Source organism: Schistocerca piceifrons, chromosome 2, assembly GCF_021461385.2.
Source record: "Schistocerca piceifrons isolate TAMUIC-IGC-003096 chromosome 2, iqSchPice1.1, whole genome shotgun sequence".
Taxonomy (NCBI): domain Eukaryota; kingdom Metazoa; phylum Arthropoda; class Insecta; order Orthoptera; family Acrididae; genus Schistocerca; species Schistocerca piceifrons.
This window is the reverse complement of record NC_060139.1, coordinates 887,060,601-887,081,872: the sequence shown is the minus strand read 5'-3', so window position 1 is coordinate 887,081,872 and position 21,272 is coordinate 887,060,601. Positions and strand designations below refer to the sequence as shown.

General features: G+C 40.9%; 1 long non-coding RNA gene across 2 annotated transcripts in view; it reads right to left on the bottom strand.

The window, feature by feature from the left end:
• Positions 1-374: 374 nt before the first annotated feature.
• Positions 375-21,272, bottom strand: part of LOC124777206 — a 49,640-nt gene continuing 28,742 nt past the window's right edge. Inside the window, exon 3 of one of the 2 annotated variants that reach the window (XR_007015696.1) lies at positions 375-554. This is a non-coding gene — a long non-coding RNA (uncharacterized LOC124777206). Of the gene's footprint in view, positions 555-12,430; positions 12,685-21,272 lie in introns of those variants that run through there. The other variant, XR_007015695.1, reaches the window with a different exon arrangement.

The window sequence follows — 21,272 nt, the reverse complement described above, 5'->3', positions numbered from 1 at the left end:
GCGATATAGCACTTTTCATATATTTAGCATTCAATTTTTTTAATGTAAATAAATATTTTCTTACAAATTTTCATGCTCTATTGCGCTGCCTTAGGGACTGCATTTCCAGAAAGAGTGAAGTTTTTTAATGTAACGAAATATTTTCATGCTTCATTGCACTCCCTTAGGGATTAAATTTCCAGAAACAGTGAAGTACGTATTTTTTTAATTTCTATCCAGGAAGTCAAATACAATGGGCATAGGTGTAGCCTTAAAAGTTATTTAGTTGTTTTTAGTAAATATTTGTTTAAAAAACTTTCACCCTATTTAGTGTTTAAATTTCCCAAAATTATGAAATACGTTTTTCTTAACTTTCTGACTGAGAAACAAAATAATAATTTTCCATTAATAGCCTTTCATCCTGTATTTCCCTCCGTTAGGAGTGGAGTTTCAGACAATTCATTTTTAAACGATGCCTACCATATAACAACGCCATCTCCAATCTTCAAGTTCATATCCTTCGCTGTTTGGGTTGCGCAGTGATAAGTCAGTGAACCCCTTCGGGGTTGAATTTCCTAAAACAGTGAAACACACTTTTTATCTCTAACTGGGAAGCCAAACATCAAGTTCTGTAGATCTAGCTTTAAAAATGTTTACACAATGAAATATTTTCATAAAACGTTTCACCGCTATTTCACCCCCTTAGCGGTTGTTTTTCCAAAACAGTGACATATGTATGTTTTATTTCCAACAGAGAAGTCAAATACAAACTTACGTAGATTTAGCTTCAAAAATGCTTGTGCAACGAAATATTTCCTTAAAAATTTTAATCCCCTGTTTCACCCCCCGAGCTGTTGTGTTTCCTAAAACAAAGAAACCCTTTTTTGTAATTTCTGATTAAGCAGCCAAATTTAAATTTTCGTAGACTTCGGTTTAAAAATGCTTTCATAATAAAATATTTACATAACATATCTCATCCCCTGTTTCGCCCACTTCAGTTTCCAAAAACAATGAAACGCGTATTTTTTTATTTGCAACTTTAGTAGTTCTTTAATAATGGTACATTTAAAAAAAAGCTTTCGGTCACTGTTTCATGTTTCACCCCCACTGGGTTAAATTTCCAAAAATGCTGAAACATGTACTTCATTTTTGACCGAGAAACTAAATAGTAATTAACGTGGGTCTAGCTTCAAAATTGCCTTAATGACGACTACTTCAAAAAAAGAACTTCATTCCCTTAGGGTTGAAATTCCTTCTAACGCCTACAGTATAAGATCCACACCATCCCCAAATTTGAGGTTTCAGTCCTCAGCGGTTTGGGTTAGGCGACGATGAGTCAGTTGGTTGACAGTGGTCATCTGGGCTAGTCCTGGTCCCTCATTCATTGCTGAATACAATACGATGCCATTCATTAGTAATTCACACTTTCCAGTCACAGCACCACTACAAATAAAGCCATTGGTGTTCTGTTGATCCAGCTGATGCTAGGCTCCGACCAATGGTGTGGGTTGATGCAGGAAGTTTCAGGGAATCCCTTATTTGCTACTGGATGTCACACCAGATGTGAATGTGTTATCAAGTTCTTGGTGCACTATACGGCAATCTTCGTTTGCCATGGTCAGACGTCAGTAGGGTACCAGAGCTGTTACGTGGACAGATAAGCAAGGGGCATCCCATCCAGTAAGCACCCTTTCCAAAACACGTTGACAGACATCAAAAAAAGTATAGTCATCTCCGTAGCCCATGGCCATGTTACCAGTACGAGCTTATGCTTTGCTACACCACAGTTGATAAGCAGTAGGTTATCAGCCTGAGTTTTGGCCGAGATAACGATCTCATCACATTCGGTGTCAGATGTGTAGTGATGAAACTGTGTAGTCGTCAGATTTCACAGAAATGGCGGCACCTCTCTTCCAGACAATGGGAGTAAAATAAAATGGCGGGATCCCCAGTGGACCAATGTGGATCAAGTACCCCTTTCTCATTCTCCTTGTCATCGTTTATCAGTAGTTCAACTATGATTAGGCCACATCATTTGATGTCTGAGCACCATGGGAAGTAGCTGCAGGTTTGTTATAAACAATAACAAATAAGTCACAATAATTTTCTCTGTTGAACTGCACGATCTTAGTCAATTGTTCCATGTAGTGAAATAGTTTCTAAATAATAACACTGATATAAAAAATGACTTACGGTTTGTTGACAGTGGTTCTTATTTTTAACAATTTCTCTTTTATTTACAACAGTTTTTGATGAAATATCTCAAAGTATTTTTGTTATACGATGTATTTTTCACGTATATAGTAATCTGCAAAGGTAATTTTTTACAACTATTTTTATTGATGTCTTAGCATAGCCACTGTATTTTCTTACACGTATATGCAATATTTTTATTTGCAAAGACATTTTTTCTTATGACTGTCAGCTACATTTTTTTACACTAATGCTAGAAGAACGTAAATATTAGACTTCGCATTTTGTTTCTGTATTCACATTCGTACAACATTTACATTTTCTTTCTGATTGGTTTTCATTATCATTTAATATTTACATATTTTCTTTCTGATTATTCTGACCATATCTTGTATTTACATTTCAATTAATGGTTTTTGTTCTGTTTTTTTGTTCTGTTCTGTTTACTATATATATCTTAGCAAGTGAAGAAGAAACCACACACCCTCTTCCCACCCTCAACCCCCCCCCCCCCTCATACATAAAGGTATATACAATCTTTTAATCTTTTATAAGTGCACATAGCATGCAGACAATATATATGCAAACGCAGTGCGCAATGAATGATTCCTACTCTCTCATACAAAACTACGACACATAGCTCGTCAAACTATTCCACACACACTCACACATCCGTTACTTACAATTAAATACACATTCACACACTCAATTACTCCTACAGTGTGATTACAGGACGATCCCAATCCTATCCCCATAGATGAACCATTTCTCGTCATGGCATGACAGGGCCCTACTTTCAGTTGCAGCGGAGTTGGTACATATTGGCCTCTAAATACAAAGGTTATCTGGCGTCTCATGTGTGGATGTGCACCAACGGCCTCCAGAAGGCGTCAGAGCCTTCCAGAACGGATGATGAATACCCTTAGCCCGCCTCTGGGTGGCACCTGCATTTATACAGCAGATGTAAATCTTAGATCTGAGCCCCACAAACTCCACAGTTTGCAAACCAGTTGCTTCGCCTTTCAGCAGGATTATAATCTTTCCGTTTTAAAGTGCTATTCCAAAAGGATTATTAGTCGCATATCCACTTGTGTAGAATACTTTATAATTACTTCATATAGATCGCAGCCTTTCACTCAGCAGATGAAATTGTGTGTATACATATAAAGTAACTTGGGAGCGGTGGTCTTCAGCTTAGCAAAGTCGCAGTCAAAGTGATACATGTGAAGCTTAGAGAGGTCCAGAACACAACTATACAGACAGGTTCAGTGAGGGGCACTCAAATCTTGGCCACCTCCACAGTGACTAATCCTTCATTGAAGATTGCGTCTGGTGACGTAATCTCTTGCTCCATAACGCCAATCCCGCCAGTCGTCTAATTGAGCCTCGTGGCGTTCTGTAACGTTGTCCACGGTTTTTCCAAAAACTGACTTATTCATTAATTTGTAACAGCCGTAAGAGGTGATGCTGACAATTTGAATCCCCAACCTGAGAAACTGCTGGAAGTTTCTGCAGTGAATTATGTAACGTTGTTTGTTCACTGGTGTTACCAACAGGGTCTGGATGGCATCGTTTTGTGGGAATGGACTTTCTGGACATAAAACCAAGTCACTGTGCTCATCGTGCAAATACTTGAGATATTCCGGCTCTACCTCCAAGACGTATCCCTCACCAGCCTCCTCAGCCTCCCTTCAAAGTATGATTTCTTCCTTGAGCATCCATTGGAAACCTTTATGCGATAGACTTTGTTGCATGACTAGCCCATGGATGTAACTTAAATCGTCAGAAGGCCTGTACTCCTCGACACTCATTCGTGGTTTACTTGCCTTTGCACACTTGAGCTTCCACTGGCAAGTCCCTCATGAGTAGCGCATTTTAGAAGACCAACATGTCCCTATTGGTGAAAAGTTCGATGCTGACACATGTCTTCCTTAACACTGCGTTCCACGGAAGCGCAGATGTGGTGAAATAGAAGGCAGGATCCAGAAAGTATGTGCCCCGGCATATACTCGAGGATTTCTCAGAGATGTCTATGTGCAGGTGAACGTCAGTATTTGTGCATTATTTTTCTTATTCGCCTAAATTAGTAATAACGAATTCCTGCCAACCACTCAACGTCTGCTCATATACCGCATACACTAACTGCCTGCTAGTTTACTGGAGAATGTGGTAACATCGGGCAATGTATTTTCGTGGAGTCTCTTCACTGAATACAATTATTGGTATGGAAAGACTCCGTTCTTCTTCAAAAGCTGAAACCTAGCGTTATCGAGATATGTGGCTCAGCATATCCTCAGGAAATATCGTTTCAGCAAGTTTCTGAAGAGACAATTGCACGTAACAGAGCGAATCCATGGAGCGGATCGTTATTCATGGTGTGCTTCCCTTTGAAAACAAGATGTACTCAACGGTGTCAGGAATGTCACTGGCCTTATCGTACTTCAACCCAAAATCACCCGAAGTGTGCTCATACCTACTCAAATTGTGGAAATGGGTATATGCTTTGGGTAGTGTTGATCAATTTGAATGCATTGTCAGCTGCACCGTGGAACTTCCCTGTTATATGAAAATGGTCTCTACGTTGAGTTCCCGCATCCCTATCCAACGGCAGCCCACACTCAACTGCCTCGTTCTGCAATGCATCATTCTCCTCCAAGCTGATCGTGGGGACGTTGTCGTTATAAATGCGGTCAACTTCGCACGAAAGATTTTCTAGCTCTACGAGCAACCATCTCCGAGTATCATCATCAACATATGATTCGAATTTGTTTCCACTAGTGTCATGTGTGCACACAACTTGATACGATGATACATGTTGCAGTGACTTTCTGTGAAGGACATGTGGGATGCAGAGGAGTCGCCTTATCAATGCGCCACAGTAGCTGAGGCACACGAAAACGTTGTAAACTACGAAGGGACATCGCTCCTGGTGGTGAACGTTCGTCATCGTCAAGAACTTTTTGTCCTCATGACGCTTTGCCACATACACTGGTTTCTGGCTCCAGCAGTTAACGAGATGCCTTTCAAGACACTCCCTCGTAGTAAATGAACTGAAAAATATATATCAAGAATGTCGTTTATGTTCTTGTTTATTCACTTGGTAGGAAAATAGGAAAGACATGTTTTGGATTTACGCACACCCTTGCTTATCGCCATCCGAGATTAGCTACAGGTCTACATGTTGGGGATCTTTATCAGCTAATTCGGAAAAGTTCTACGCTTTACTTCTTTGTTATACATAGTGTGCTCTCACTCGTGTTCATCTTCTGGCTCATCAACTCACATGGTGTAAACATGAATCGAATAATTGGCTTTCTGCCTCTCTGATTTCGGAAAGTCTTGGAGTTATATGGGGAATGATATGCCATGGAAATTATAATGTTTGCAGATGTTTTGATTTATTTGTGTCCTCAGAATCAACGCTATAATTTCAATCGCTAGTCTTCTCCAGCGTAAGTGTGGAATAGTGCCTTTCTATCCAATGACGATGGGCCACCAATAGTACCCATAAGACTTGAGCCAAGAACGCCCTTTCTTCTGCTTCAGCGCAGGAATATTAGACTATGACGATGGACCACCAATGGTAGCCACAAGAATTCTAACAGATACTCCCACTTCTCCAGCACAAACGCCGGAAAACTCCCCTTTGTAGGAGAACACGACACTGGTCTGTGACAGTGTTCTAGCAGTAGTGGAGACTGGAACATCCTGAAGATGATCCCAGCAGAGAGGTCGGAACGTCGATTATTTTATAAGGAAATATGACGCGGCCTAAGAACCCAGAAGATTTTAACTTTAGTGACAATGGCCACGAAAGTCTGCAGACTTACATATTAATTGTTATTAGAATGAGATTTTCACTCTGCAGCGGAGTGTGCGCTGATAAGAAACTTCCTGGCAGATTAAAACTGTGTGCCGGATCTAAACTCGAACTCGGGACCTTTACCTTTCGCGGGCAAGCGCTCTACCAACTGAGCTACCCGAGCACGACTCACGCCCCGCCCTCACAGCTTTACTTCCGCCAGTACCTCGTCTCCTACCTTCCAAACTTTACAGAAGCTCTCCTGCAAACCCTGCAGAACTAGCACTCCTGAAAGAAAGGATATTGCGGAGACATGGCTTAGCCACAGCCTGGGGGATGTTTCCAGAATGAGATTTTCACTCTGCAGCGGAGTGTGCGCTGATATGAAACTTCCTGGCAGATTAAAACTGTGTGCCGGACCGAGACTCGATCACTTGCCCGCGAAAGGTCTGGCACACAGTTTTAATCTGCCAGGAAGTTTAATTGTTATTGTTTGACATTTTAACGGGTTAATAGGCGATCTGTTGGTTAAGAAACCTACTTCAAGATCGCAAAATCTTCTTTATTGTTTATAGGTTTTGGCACATTGACGAGCCATCCTCAGATCAAAGTAAAATGTTGTTCAGTGTGTGACAATAGCACACATCATCACTATCTTACAGCGAAGTCGCCGTAAAAAGAAAAATCGTTGTTAGTTACGTAAACTGAAAATGTTTATCACTAATCAAGCTAATGAGCTGACGCAGGTAATCAATAAAGGAAATTTGTGATATTGATATAGGATTTTTGTCCACATATGAGATAACCTACTGGTTATGAGGTCTGGTGTATCATGTCATAAACCTGTATTGACAACATAGCTGTGAGCCACTGAAATCCTACAACTTTTCTCGGTGTTTGTCCATGCGTTTGGGAAAGGATGCGAGATGAAGCACCAGAAATAATGCGTCACTCGATGTTAACCTGTCTTTTACCGGTACTGGTATCCTACAGACATCGCTAGGCCAGAACCTTTCTGAGTATGTCTACCCCCACGTTCCCATGGAGTCCAAAACTGGGCTACTGTCACGTCTGAATGCCCCACAAATCTGGACTTCTTCGATTCGACCATCTGGCCAAATGGGGCCCTAAAATGAAGTCTCTTTCCATCCCTATGAAATGCTGATAACGTTACCTCACACGAGCACACGGCAACTCCGTGTCCTTCACAGTGATCATTCAATATCTGATGTTGTTGACAGCACTTGTATATACTACGACGCCTGGTAACAACAGAAAACACGAATAACAGTAATGCACTCTTGTGACTGTGTACCTATCAGTAATAATTGCAATTCTAATCGTTTCATATCTGCCTTGGTGATCTGATCATGACTTCTGGGTGCTTAATTTTTTTTGTTACGCACTGTAATTGTATAGGTATGATACTTTGAAGTAAAAGATTGCTGTCAAAGATTACAACTTTCTTATCAAACACTAAATACTATGATGTATATCACGGTGAAAAGAGTTAAAGACTGTTCTTACTTTTTTTGTTGAATTGATTTTTGAGGTTACAGAACAAGGTAAGACGAAAAATATAGCCTGCAGAGAGTTGGCTTCATAAACCAAAGTCACTTGGAATTGTTGGGAAAGGTCTATTCTCTGTATTTTTACAAATTGCCAACGTACCAACAGAAAAGATACTTATCATCCACGGCATTGCAGTACTTCAGTTTGCTGGATATCTTTTCAATAAAAATAATTTCAGGTTTTCAAAGTTAGTGCTACTGTTATGGTAACACCTGTCTGATTAAATGATTCATGATCATATTGATGTCTATAGTGACATTAATCGTATAAAAATGGTTAATGTAAACATAGATATCAAAAATCTGCAATCTGCTTTTAACGATTTATTGTAGTGGGGACTGTTTTATTTATCGATTTATTATGAGATTTCGTAAATTCATATTTTTCGTTCTTTAGATTTTTTTACAATTTGACTCTTTTATTAATCTGAAAAACTGTATATATAGGGAGTTGACCGCAATTTCCATCTATTTAAAGTAGAGATTGACTTTTACATTGGTTTTTGACACACAGATGGCACTTAATACCATACGTTGTCATTATATAGAGAAAACATTAAGTAAATGTTTGTCACATTATGATTTTTATTATGTATTGTGATATTTTGTGATTCCTGTTGACCTGGTAATGGTTCTCTATAACGAAACGAGTATCCAGTAAGAAAAATAAAGAAAAAGTGCGACTGTAGGCTAAAATAAAAAGTTTTCAGTGCCTTTTTGTTGAATCTGTGGTGTGTTTGCTTCATTTTGTATCCGAATTTTTTTGTAATTTTGTAGGATGTCCAGTTTTCCGTTTTCGTTTTATACATGTAGTAAACAAATTAAAATGTAATGTTCTTCCTGTCAACGACCATGATGCATCGGTATTTCCAACCTTATTTTCTCCTGTGTCACGCACCTACGTGACTGCTATCGCCTCATTGGATTTACAGCACACTGCTCCTGGCTCACATTAGAGGTTATCGTGTTAGAGTGAAGGATCTCAGCGATGCGTGTTGATGACAATCTCCCTCGACGATTACGTCTGAGCCCTCGACGTCCCCTCAGGGATATTCGACGTGGTTGCAGCAGACAATTGCATTTCATATTACGCTACCATGATTGCAGAATCACACGGGAAACTAGATTTCTGTGCGGTAAAATCTCGGATAAGTTGCCCTAGGCATGGGAGGTAAATGTCAAATGACGTCTACAGATCGCTGGCCAAGCCCGAATTGCGTTCAAAGCGAAAAGCACATCTCTTTTCTATTTTTGTTTTCCTGGTGCTTGTATAACGTTTAATAGTGACGTATGCAGCTGCATGAAAGGGATGTCGTCTGTCCGGCATTTGCTTGTCAACGACGCTTGAAATGCGAGTGAATGTCTCTTAGAGTAAATGGTAGAAGCTGTTAACGCCCGTTTAACAATTCGCCTAAATGCGTCATTTAGAATGAAGATATTCGTTTTACGTGTGTGTGACATCTAGTTCACTTTAACAAATGAAACTCTGGGTTTTATTTTCCAGGAATAGGATCACTGCGCGTAACAGAAACTGTTGATACAAAGACGTTGCACTTAAAACTCCTAAGTTCTCACTTTTTATTTTTCCTTACTCAACAATGTTTGCAAAGAGTGATATCATTGCCACCAACTTCTAATTTCAAATGAGCACTTTATTAACCACTACAGGCCAGTAATGATTATGAGATCATTCGTAAGTGCACAAGGACACGCTCAAAACGAATGTATTAATGATGTAGTGGTTGTTGGAAGCTATTCACAGATGTAGCATTAGTCTACAGGAATAGTGCAACGCCAGACAACTGTAGCTAAATACAGAATCACCTGCAGACGATCGACATTTCAGACACAGATTGCACACCTTCTTTTACGACTGTAATAAAAGCCTTACTTGGGCTATAAGTTTCGCTTTATTTCAAAGCATCTTCAGTGATCACAGCAACAACATAGCTTCTGTTACAAACGTGTTTGTCAACACCGTAAACAGTTCTAATGTTTTACATTGCTGCTATTAAATAGAAAAAAAAATGTTCAAATGTGTGTGAAATCTTATGGGACTTAACTGCTAAGGTCATCAGTCCATAAGCTTACACACTACTTAACCTAAATTATCCTAAAGACAAGCACACACACTCATGCCCGAGGGAGGACTCGAGCCTCCGCCGGGACCAGCCGCACAGTACATGACTGCAGCGCCCTGGACCGCTCGGGTAATCCCGCACTGCTATTAAATAGAATTAAATTAAAATTATTACTCACTCCTTTTTTCTTTCCAACCTTATTCCGCATTTTCTACACGTAGGTGTGCATTTTTCGAACACTGCACTTCAGTTCCATTGGATGTATTTACTTTTTCATATTGTGTAGGTGCACTTAACAGCTTGTGTAGTTTGTGTCGACGTTGTGGGATACGACTGTCGTTTGTTTTGTTTTCTATGGCTGTGGAAGCATCTGCTATTAGTCTGTGAGCGCTTATATTTCTTCCAGTAATACGTGTGTGTGTGTGTGTGTGTGTGTGTGTGTGTGTGTGTGTGTGTGTGTGTGTGTGTGTGGGTGGGTGGGTGGGTGGGAGTGTAGCATAGACATATGTCATAACTTATGTGTGTCAAATTATTACTTTGTTAGAGCTACTTTTTCTGGTGAAGAAAACTAACAACGGTCGGGAGAGTGGTGTGCCGATCAAACGCCGCCCCATATCCTCATCCAGTGATGCCTAGCGGTTGCGGATGATACGGCCGTCGATCGGTACCATTAGGCCTTCCAAGGCCTGTTCGGACGGAGGTGGATGATCATGGGTGGGTACGTTGGATGCTTCTTGTGATACTGTTTTTGTGGTGTCTAGAGGGATTCTTATTTGTTTATATATGTTTCATTGGTTTAATAGTTGCGTAGTTTATTTGATAGTTTATTACATTTTCTTTTCTGTGATTGACATTTAGTTACTGGCAGTTGAACTTCAACTTCAATAAAAATGAAGTATTTCGCATAAATAGGTGAAGAGATCCACTACCGTTCGATTACACAACTGATACCAAATGGGTGGGAACACTGCCGTACTGCAATAACACACGTAAGAGTAACCACAAAGAGCGATCTATAGTGAAAATGAGTGCATAAAGGAAACTGTGCGAAAAGCAGCTCTCAAATATGTCTCGTCAATCGACAAGGACCAGAAACTCAAAAAGAATAGAGCCGATATCGAGGCTTAGCTAGAATCATTCTTCTTACGAGCTGTTCGCGAATAGAACAGGGAAGAAAAAGGACAGAGGTACCGGGAGTACCCCGCCACACACCGTAAGGTGCGTAGTGGAGTACAAATTAGGACGTACTAACTCTCTCTCTTCTTACACTCTCGTTGTGTAACAGAAATAAGTCGATGACCGCCTTTTAAGGTCTGTTGCATTCGTATGTATCTAGAGTAATGACCACTGTAATATTTCTATCGTATTCAGCCATCGTATTAGGCTCCAAGAAGCTATTCCCAGGGCAGTGGAGATGCAAGAAGCATAGAGATGACGCAATGTGGGATGAGGTACCGGTGACAGATGTTAGATTGGGCACCATTCCCGTGAGAAAGACCGCCTGCATGATGCTGCTGCTCTGTGATTGGCTGCTGTGTTCGGCGGTAGGGCGCCAAAACGTTAAACTTTAGTTGCTATTATTAATTAAACCTGTCATCCAAATACTTCATTTTTTTAAATAAACATCTCTCAACAGGCAGCTATCAATCAGTCATTTCAAAATTATTGAAATCGAAGTATTACTAAAACAAAAGACCGACGATATTACTGCCGATGCACTTCAGTGGCGTTCGGGTCAGGCCTTGCTGGTTTGGCGCGCGAAGTGTCTCGGGAAGTCCGGCTTTCCAGTTCTGACCGTTCCAGCAGACAGAGATGTTGTCTGTTAATTTTATTTACTACAGTTCCAACCGTCGCTACGTACAGACATGTTGTCTGTAATAGTAGTATTTGATTCATGTAATATTATTCTCCAGTTCTGACCGTTCCAGTAGACAGACATGTTGTCTGTTATAACAGTATTTGTTTCATGCAATTTTATTTCTACATTTCCAACCGTCGCTAGGTAGGCAGACATGTTGTCTGTGGCAGGATGTATTTCATGTTATTTCAGTCAGATTTAATGACTGTGGAAAGATATGTTCAATACGTTGTGATCAAGAATAGTTTCTCTTATCTATATCAATAAAAACGCAAGTGGCATCCCAAATGAGTTACAGTTTATCCGTAGCAGCAGTTCTTTGCGAAGTTAATTTCAGCCTCAAGAAAAAGAGTCCACGACCTGCGTGCTGTTTTCTGCGCTGGGGACATCATCATCATGAAGACAGCAGGTTAGTGAAGTGTACAAGAACTTATGTATTCCACACAGGGCAGTGGAAACAACTAGGCACCTCACGTGTACTATATGCAGAGTACAAATGTGCTCAGTGACACGTCATCTGCAGTAATGCAGAGGAGGTAAAGAAGGATGAAAGTATTAACACTTATTCCTTTTTCTTGCCGTATATGGCATTCCTGGTGGGGAAATCTTCGATGTTTTGAGTGCTTTGGAGATATGAGGCTTGATTATTAGCGAGGACTGTGAACTGTGGAAAATTCTTGGAAAAATTCATAACACCTAAAGTGACTGTTTTGCTACTACATGACAATTGAAATGTGTAGGAATTGTATCAAATGACTTTTTAAATGTGTTTGAACTCTTTTGAACTTTAGTTGAACTTAGATTTTTTATGCCACAGACAAGTTTTTTTTTATTCACGAGAACATAACGTCCGTGTATAGTAGATGCTGATAGTGTTAAAGTGCAAGTGACAAAATCAAATACGTGTGCGCGGTCCATGGGATTACATTTAATTTTCATCGAGATTTCGGCATGCTACGAGGCGACGCAACGCAGCGCGGGGAGGCAGAGCCAGCGGCCGCAGTTGTCCGCGTCAGGTGCGAGGATCGGCAGCCAGCAGCGGGCGAGATCAGTAGCAGCCGCTGAACAGGGTGTTCCAGCAGTCCGGACAGCCGTACGACACTTCAGCTTTAGCAGCCAGAGCAGAGAAGGAGCTTCTCGGCGGCAGCACGCAGAATAGCATCGAAGAGTAAGTGTTATTCTGGCGCAAATAGCCTATCTCTGTAACGGACAGTAGAATAATATTGTAACTTCAAAGTCTAAAATTGATCACTTTAAACATATTTGGCTAAAATTTGTAAATTATATTAAGTGTAAAATGTCTCCCAAAATTGAGAAAAGATGTCCTCTTAGAAGTAAGGAAAGGGATCAAGTAGATACTGATGGCAATGATCCTTCAGATCAGCAACAAAACTTGCAAATATATTACATTGTTGATGATCTATCAGATAATTTGCAAAGTTTAGATAATGAAACTGAAAATGTTTCGGAAAATGCTGATTCTGTGTTAAATGATCGTACTGAAAATGTAGACACTGTCGCTCCTGACCACAACGACGTAGTAGATTTGGATGATGACGTCAGACACTGAATCTGACGTCAACATTGCAAATGAGCCAACAGTAGAGTCACACAGATTATTCATGATACTGCTTTAGCTGAAACATTGCCAACAGTAGATAATGGGGAGACAGAAATCAGCAAGGAGCAAAATACGTTATCTATGTTATTATTACTTTTAAAAGAAACCAACGAAAAAAATTAAGGGCAAAATGACACTAAAGAAGAGATAAAAGCCGAGTTAAGAGAAACAAAAGGTGATGTCAGGAAAGCATATGCACTAATGACTCAAATCAATAGCAATTTTAAGGCTTTAGAACAAAAGGTATCAAAACTTGAAGCTAAAACTGTGGCTTGTTCCAGTAAAATAGATCGAGAAACAAAAGAATGGGGTAAGAAATTAGAATTATGTAAGCTTGAGATAAATCAGAAGTTTGATTGTAAAATTAAAAAGCTGCATGATGATATGGGGGCTCAGGATTGTGTAATATCAACAATAAGTAATAATGTCAGCCAAGTAATAAACGAGCAAAGCAAGGCTGCTAAAGAATGTAATGATAAACATGAACAGCAGTTAAGTGAGTTAGAAAACATCAAAGATGACCAGCAGGTACCTAGTCGTAAGGTTTCATTGTAAAGGTACCACAGATGCGATTCAAGATAAATTGAAGGAATTTGAGCAAGCAATTACGCAATTTCCTGACAAAAGTAAGGGCAGAGTGTGTGTACGTGCTAGAGATGTAACAAATCCCATTATTGTTTACCATCCTTCTCTAGTAGAGGTAACATACATCCAATTGATTTTATTAAACAGTTCGAGGGTACACCGTGAAAATCTAACAGAACAACAAACAATAAAAGCTGTTGCAAGTAGATCGCAGGGAGACGTAATATCATGGGGAACCGGGGTCAGTAACACATGTACCACATACAAGGAATTTGTACAAGCATTTTTAAATCAATACTGGTCTACTAGCACACAAAATAGCGTCAGGAGTGAAATTTTTGAGGGAAGGAGTTTCGCTAGTAGTGGATGTAACAGTTACAAAGAGTTTTTCAACACTACTGGGAAAAGAATCGACACTTAACTGAACCTTTAAGAGAATCAGACCTCATAGAAATAATCATACTTAAATTTCCAGTGTCTGTACGAGAGAAGTTAATCAATGTAAACAAAAGCGATGTCAATAACCTACTGCACGTTCTCGAGCAGTTAGATGCGTTGTCAGGCAACAAGCAAGTGCAGGAAGGCTGGAGAAGGAACAGGTGGCGTGCAGACCGCCGTAATGACCGTGAGTCAAGTCGAAACAGAGGCACAAACAGAAGCGACGAGCGTCGCGACAGAGAGGAAAATAGGCCGCCTCGTTACAGTCACAGTCCTTCAAGAAGAGGGAGAGGTGCTTTTCAGAGAGGTATGAATAGACGAGGCTATTATGGTAGAAATAGAGAATATCATAACAAAACCCTCAGGGGGCAATAGCGTTCTTTGCATTGCTAGGTAGATGACGACTACCAGGTACCCGAGTAAACTGACAGCATTACTTCATTTTCTTTCATGCTGTTCGTTCTTCCTCTTCTTTCATTCTGAGCTATATTCTGTCTTCTTTACATTCTTCTCTATCCACAGCTACGACAATTTTTTACCCGATTTGTGACAACAAACATAATTAGTTTTTTTTATTAAAATGGCTCTGAGCACTATGCGACTTAACTTCTGAGGTCATAAGTCGCCTAGAACTGAGAAATAATTAAACCTAACTAACCTAAAGACACCGCACACATCCATGCCTGAGGCAAGATTCGAACCTGCGACCGTAGCGGTCGCTCGGCTCCAGACTGTAGCGCCCAGAACCGCACGGCCACTCCGGCCGGAAAACATAATTAGTGACAGCATAATAACCCTGCAGTATAAACATCTGCATTGCATGGGTGAAAAACAGGAATTAATGGAAAATATGTGAACAGCGAGTTTTATAACACCAAAGTATAGCATCACAGATACACAAGCTAGAGAACACAGTATTACGTTGCCTTAAGAAACATCAGTATAAGCTTTTAATGACATTACATCTATCACAAAGTATACAGTGGAACGATTTATTTTTGAATTTTAAGAACTAGTAAGTACTACACATCACACATTATGTTTGAAAAATCTGGAAAAAGTAGCAAATAAGTGAAATATGGGCTCTTATTATAGACCTAAGCTAGCAGTTGCTGAAGAAGAGGACGACGCTAAACCAGGTATGTGAACATGACGAAAGACTGAGATTTGGTGGCAGAAAACGATGTCAGGAGATTATTAGTGCAAAGGCTGTGTTAAGTTTTGTGGAAATAAATATATTATTTTCTTAAGTATGAATTGCCAGCGACGCAATTTCCGCTGAGGCAAGAGAGTATGTATTTGTAGGCAAGGGATGCTCCTGCCAAAGAGGTTTACGTTGTGGAGAAAGTCAGCCAATTGTAAATGAAGAAGTGAGGAGATGAGAATTATTTGGCGACGTGTAAGTCTGCCCTTTATTTATGAAGTATGAGGGAGTGGAGGTACAAGGCGACGTGTGAGTCGGCCCATTATTAAGGAGGTATTTATTGGCGAAGTGGTTCCGCCAACTGGTTATGAAGTAAGAGAGAATAGACGTATTGTTATTGACGTGAGCAAGACACAACACCAGCACGACCATCTCAAGGGGCACTGAAACAGTACAATTAAGATTTAAAGATAAGGCCACATCATATAAGATATGGAGAATAGCTCACTGGAATGAGATTTTCACTCTGCAGCGGAGTGTGCGCTGATATGAAACTTCCTGGCAGATTAAAACTGTGTGCCCGACCGAGACTCGAACTCGGGACCTTTGCCTTTCGCGGGCAAGTGCTCTACCATCAGAGCTACCGAAGCACCACTCACACCCGGTACTCACAGCCTTACTTCTGCCAGTACCTCGTCTCCTATCTTCCAAACTTTACAGAAGCTCTCCTGCGAACCTTACAGAACTAGCACTCCTGAAAGAAAGAATATTGCGGAGACATGGCTTAGCCACAGCCTGGGGGATGTTTCCAGAATGCGATTTTCACTCTGTAGGCTGTGGCTAAGCCATATCTCCGCAATATCCTTTCTTTCAGGAGTGCTAGTTCTGTAAGGTTCGCAGGAGAGCTTCTGTAAAGTTTGGAAGGTAGGAGACGAGGTACTGGCAGAAGTGCCTCTGTGAGTACCGGGCGTGAGTCGTGCTTCGGTAGTTCTGATGGTAGAGCACTTGCCCGCGAAAGGCAAAGGTCCCGAGTTCGAGTCTCGGTCGGGCACACAGTTTCATATCAGCGCACACTCCGCAGCAGAGTGAAAATCTCATTCTGGAAACATCCCCCAAGCTGTGGCTAAGCCATGTCTCCGCAATATCTTTCAGGAGTGCTAGTTCTGTAAGGTTCGCAGGAGAGCTTCTGTAAAGTTTGGAAGGTAGGAGACGAGGTACTGGCAGAAGTAAGGCTGTGAGTACCGGGCGTGAGTCGTGCTTCGGTAGCTCAGATGGTAGAGCACTTGCCCGCGAAAGGCAAAGGTCCCGAGTTCGAGTCTCGGTCGGGCACACAGTTTTAATCTGCTAGGAAGTTTAATAGCTCACTGGTTTATAATAAGAAGTGTAAAAACTACAATGCTAGCAATGAATAGTTCTGACAGCCCCTGCATGAAGTCACATAATACTTACATACAACTTTTGACACAGGAACGATTACAGAAATGTACACATATGAACACTTTAATGCAGTTCCACTAGCCGGCCGCGGTGGTCTCGCGGTTCTAGGCGCTCAGTCCGGAGCCGCGCGACTGCTACGGTCGCAGGTTCGAATCCTGCCTCGGGCATGGATGTGTGTGATGTCCTTAGGTTAGTTAGGTTTAAGTAGTTCTAAGTTCTAGGGGACTGATGACCACAGATGTTAAGTCCCATAGTGCTCAGAGCCATTTGAACCATTTTTCTGCAGTTCCGCTGGTTATAGAAATAGTAACAACGCCTACACGAGAAGAGAAAGGTATGGGAACTTTTACTGTTGAGTGATGCAACGGTTCTGACAGGCAAAATTTCATTAAGAGATTTATTCTGAAGGGTTCTCTCAATATCTGTGAATCGCAACTGTGTGCCTATTGATGATTAAGAAAACTGTTTACGTGATATCTGAAATGATACTGTATCGAAAAGTGTAGAAATAACGTTTGAGAATGAGTTGGAGGTGCAGTCATATAAGTCTGCGTAATGAAACAGTTACACGGCGCAGAGCTGTCTGTCTGAGTTACAGCGTACGGCAACAGCTGGCGTCTGTATGAATGAGTCACGGCGCTAGTACTGAACGTCACATGTTGTGAGTGGACATCGACCCATCATACGCCGCGGGCAACGCCCTAGCCTTGTGGTAGCAATCACTGTTTATAAACAGTGGCACTGCATTCAAACAGAATCAAGTTTACTTTTTAGGTCTATTCATGTACATATTCATTGTATTGTATAATCAAAAGTTTATTTCAGGGATTAGTTAAGTTTTATTAGAAATCTACTATAAGCCAATTTGTATTGTTACATGAAATGTACCGGTCCTGTATGCTGGAGTTGGAGACTGAGAATGGACAGTCACTTGTGAAATCCAGCACCAGTTGAGATGAACTACGCAATGCAAGACTACTTAATGGGCAACGGAAGCCCCTGTTGCTGTTGTGAGTCACATGCGTTTGTTCCTGTAATAGTGAAAGTGTACGTAAAAGAGTGATTTTCAGTCATTTATTTTCGAAAGTGTGAATAGTGATTTTGAAAAAGACGGCAATGAGCCAAGAGGGTGTCTCTATTTTAATACAATTTATATAATTCTGTAATTTCTTTTGAGTTTCAATGGACGGCAACGAGCCGATAATAATGTGAACATTTGTGTGCTGTTAATGTTTTTTAGATAACTTCATAATCTTTTTGGGTAAATTTAAAACACAGCTATAAGCTGATTTTTTCTTGTGTTTCAGATAACTATGTGATTTACTTTGAAAATCCATTTATTTCTCAAATGCTTTGTGTAATCACATGATGATATACTATTTATAAAATGTTTACCAACTCTTCATATTATTGTGTTAGGAGCTGAAGATGTAACTTTATGTTGACAATGTTTGTGGTGTAGGGTTTACTGTTTTGGAATTTATGACAGGCATCACATCATTTTCTTCTTCTCAGATTTTGGAATTTTAATAATGATTTTAGGGCAGATTGGTTGCAGCAAACTTCTTGTATACAGTTTGATTTTTTAAAGTAGGGACAGTGGACAGCTTGGCTCTTGAGAGATTACCTATTTGTTCACAGTTTTATCAAAAATTGGTTCTATTTTTCATATATTTCCAAAATTGAATGTTGTCTTCGAGAATACCCCAATAGTCGGAAATCTCAGAAGGAAGGGGATGTGTAATATTTCTGGATTATTCAGCCATCATATTAGGCTCCAGGAAGCTATTCCCAGAGCAGTGGAACTGCAAGAAGCATAGAGATGACGCAATGTGGGATGAGGTACCGGTGGCAGATGTTAGATTGGGCACCATTCCCGTGAGAAAGACCGCCTACATGATGCTACTGCTCTGTGATTGGCTGCTGTGTTCGGCGGTAGGGCGCCAAAACGTTAAACTTTAGTTGCTATTATTAATTAAACCTGTCATCCAAATTACTTCATTTTTTAAAATAAACGTCTCTCAACAGGTAGCTATCAATCACTCCTTTCAAAATTATTAAAATCAAAGTATTACCAAAGCAAAAGACTGGCGATATTACTGCCGATGCACTTCAGTGGCGTTCGGGTCAGGCCTTGCTGGCTTGGCGCGCGAAGTGTCTCGGGCAGTCCGGCTCTCCAGTTCTGACCGTTCCAGTAGACAGACATGTTGTCTGTTATAGCAGTATTTGTTTCATGCAATTTTATTTACTACAGTTCCGACCGTCGATAGGTACAGACAGACATGTTGTCTGTGGCAGGATGTATTTCATGTCATTTTAGCCAGATATAATGACTTTGGAAAGATATGTTCAATACGTTGTGATCAAGAATAGTTTCTCGTGTCCATATCAGTAAAAACGCGAGTGGCATCCAAAATGAGTTAAAGTTTATTCGTAGCAGCAGTTCCTTGCGAATATAATTTCAGCCTCAAGAAAAAGAACCCACGACCTGCGTGCTGTTTTCTGCGCTGGGGACATCATCATCATGAAGACAGCAGGTTAGTGAAGTGTACAAGAACTTATGTACTCCACACAGGGCAGTGGAAACAACTAGGCACCTCACGTGTACTGCATGCATAGTACAAATGTGCCCAGTGACACGTCATCTGCAGTAATGCAGAGGAGGTAAAGAAGGATGAAAGTATTAACACTATCTCACTTTTATTCCTTTTTCTTGCCATACCACACATTTGTCGCATTACCCAGTTATTTTTCAGTTAATTACTTATAGCTTGATTAAATTGCAGGCAAAGTTACGGTAGGCGAAATAAAGAATTGTCCATGAAACAAGTGGGGAACTAAAATGTTTACTGAACGCTCCTTGATACCACTAGTACCGGTACTGATTTGTGAGCTTGATCAAGAATGCACTAAATCTGGCTCTCTACATTACTCTACATCATAATTTTAGCCTTAGACAAACAAGTGAGAAGGCGTACCTTAAGTGTCAAGAAGTCCATCTAATATTTATGGCCACGCGAGGTAGCCGTGTGGTCTGGGGGGGGGCCTTGCCACGGGTCGCGCGCCTACCCCCGTCGGAGGTTCGAGTCCTCTTTGGGCATGGGGGTGTGTGTTGTCCTTAGCCTAAGCTAGCTTCAGTTAGATTAAGTAGTGTGTATGCCTAGGGACCAACGACCTTAGCTGTTTGACCCCATAGGACCTTGCCAATTTTTCTTTTGTTTAAATATTTGTGGCCACAGAGAAAGCGTATTATTCCGTATCCGTAAATGGACTATGGAGTATATAGGTAAAGAAGCACAGTAAATAACCCTTATTTGGAGAATGTACCACCAAACTGTATGCAGAAGCTAACGTAGGGAGAAGTTGACTAAGCCAATCCAAACATCAAAAGGACGTAGAAAGGGTGCAGAATGCCACTGACGTTGTTTATTTTTGCAGTACATATTTGAATGACGGAATGTATCGTGTGGAGGTACGGGAATTCTTGTCTGCCACGGAAATATCTGCTCATTATATGATTATCTGCTCATTTTTATTTGTCGATGATCAAATATTGATAGCACAAAGTAGGGAGGATGCGAAGTTAGTGGAAGCATATGAACGAGGTGGGCTTGCAATAAAGAAGAGCAAAACTGGGTCTCTAGTAACCGGAGGAGATGGAAGGCATATAGTACTGCAGAAGGGACTGTTAAAGTAGTAAATTAGGTTAAACACCTTGGATCGATTATCCGTACCTTGGACAGCTGTAAATCAGATAGTTAGTTAGTTAGTTAGCTAGTTAGTTACTTACATGTTGCATAGACCATTTGAACGATTCTTCTATCGATATGATGTGGAACAAATCAGTTTACAGGAAATGTAAACATGGCTAGTGTTAACATTAATGAAGAGATTATCATTTTATTCCTACTTAAGCAATAACCCTTATAAATAGATGTGGAAGGCAGGATCCACCAGGCATGAGGAGCAATTAAGATGCTAAATTGAGTTCTGTGGAACAAGGGCAGTATCAAAAGAAACAAAAAGTATACCGAGTGCGTAACCGCCAGTTGGCGCCAGTACGATATCGATACTTCGCGCACATACCTTTTTGATTTGGCTGGGCTGAGCCTGTCATTTATGCCAGAAGAAGGCAGTGGTGGCTGGTAACAAGTCTGTTTAGAGGAATTCCCTGCTAGGTCCAGAGGAAGTCGACTCCAGGAAGTAGTAGCGGGCGTTGCTCGTGGACGGAGTGTACTGCGGCAGGGCGGCGTAGATGCGGAGCGGGCACGTTAGGAACGCGGCAACGCTGCTGTAAGGTGCCTGTGCGGATCGGGCCAGTGGGCAGCTGGTATTCACACGTGAGGCCGTAAACGAAGCAACAACCGTTGAGGAATCCGCAGTCCGTTCAGTATCGTGAACACGGTGATAATAATGGTGACTCGAGATTCATTTGTTCCTGTAAGAGCATCCATTGTGTTTTAGGTCTGACTGCCACCCCTGTAGAGAGTCGAGCACGGACCACAAAACTGTTATGTGGTGTAGTGTGTAGCTCTGCATGTGAGAGGCATTGTTAGTATGGAA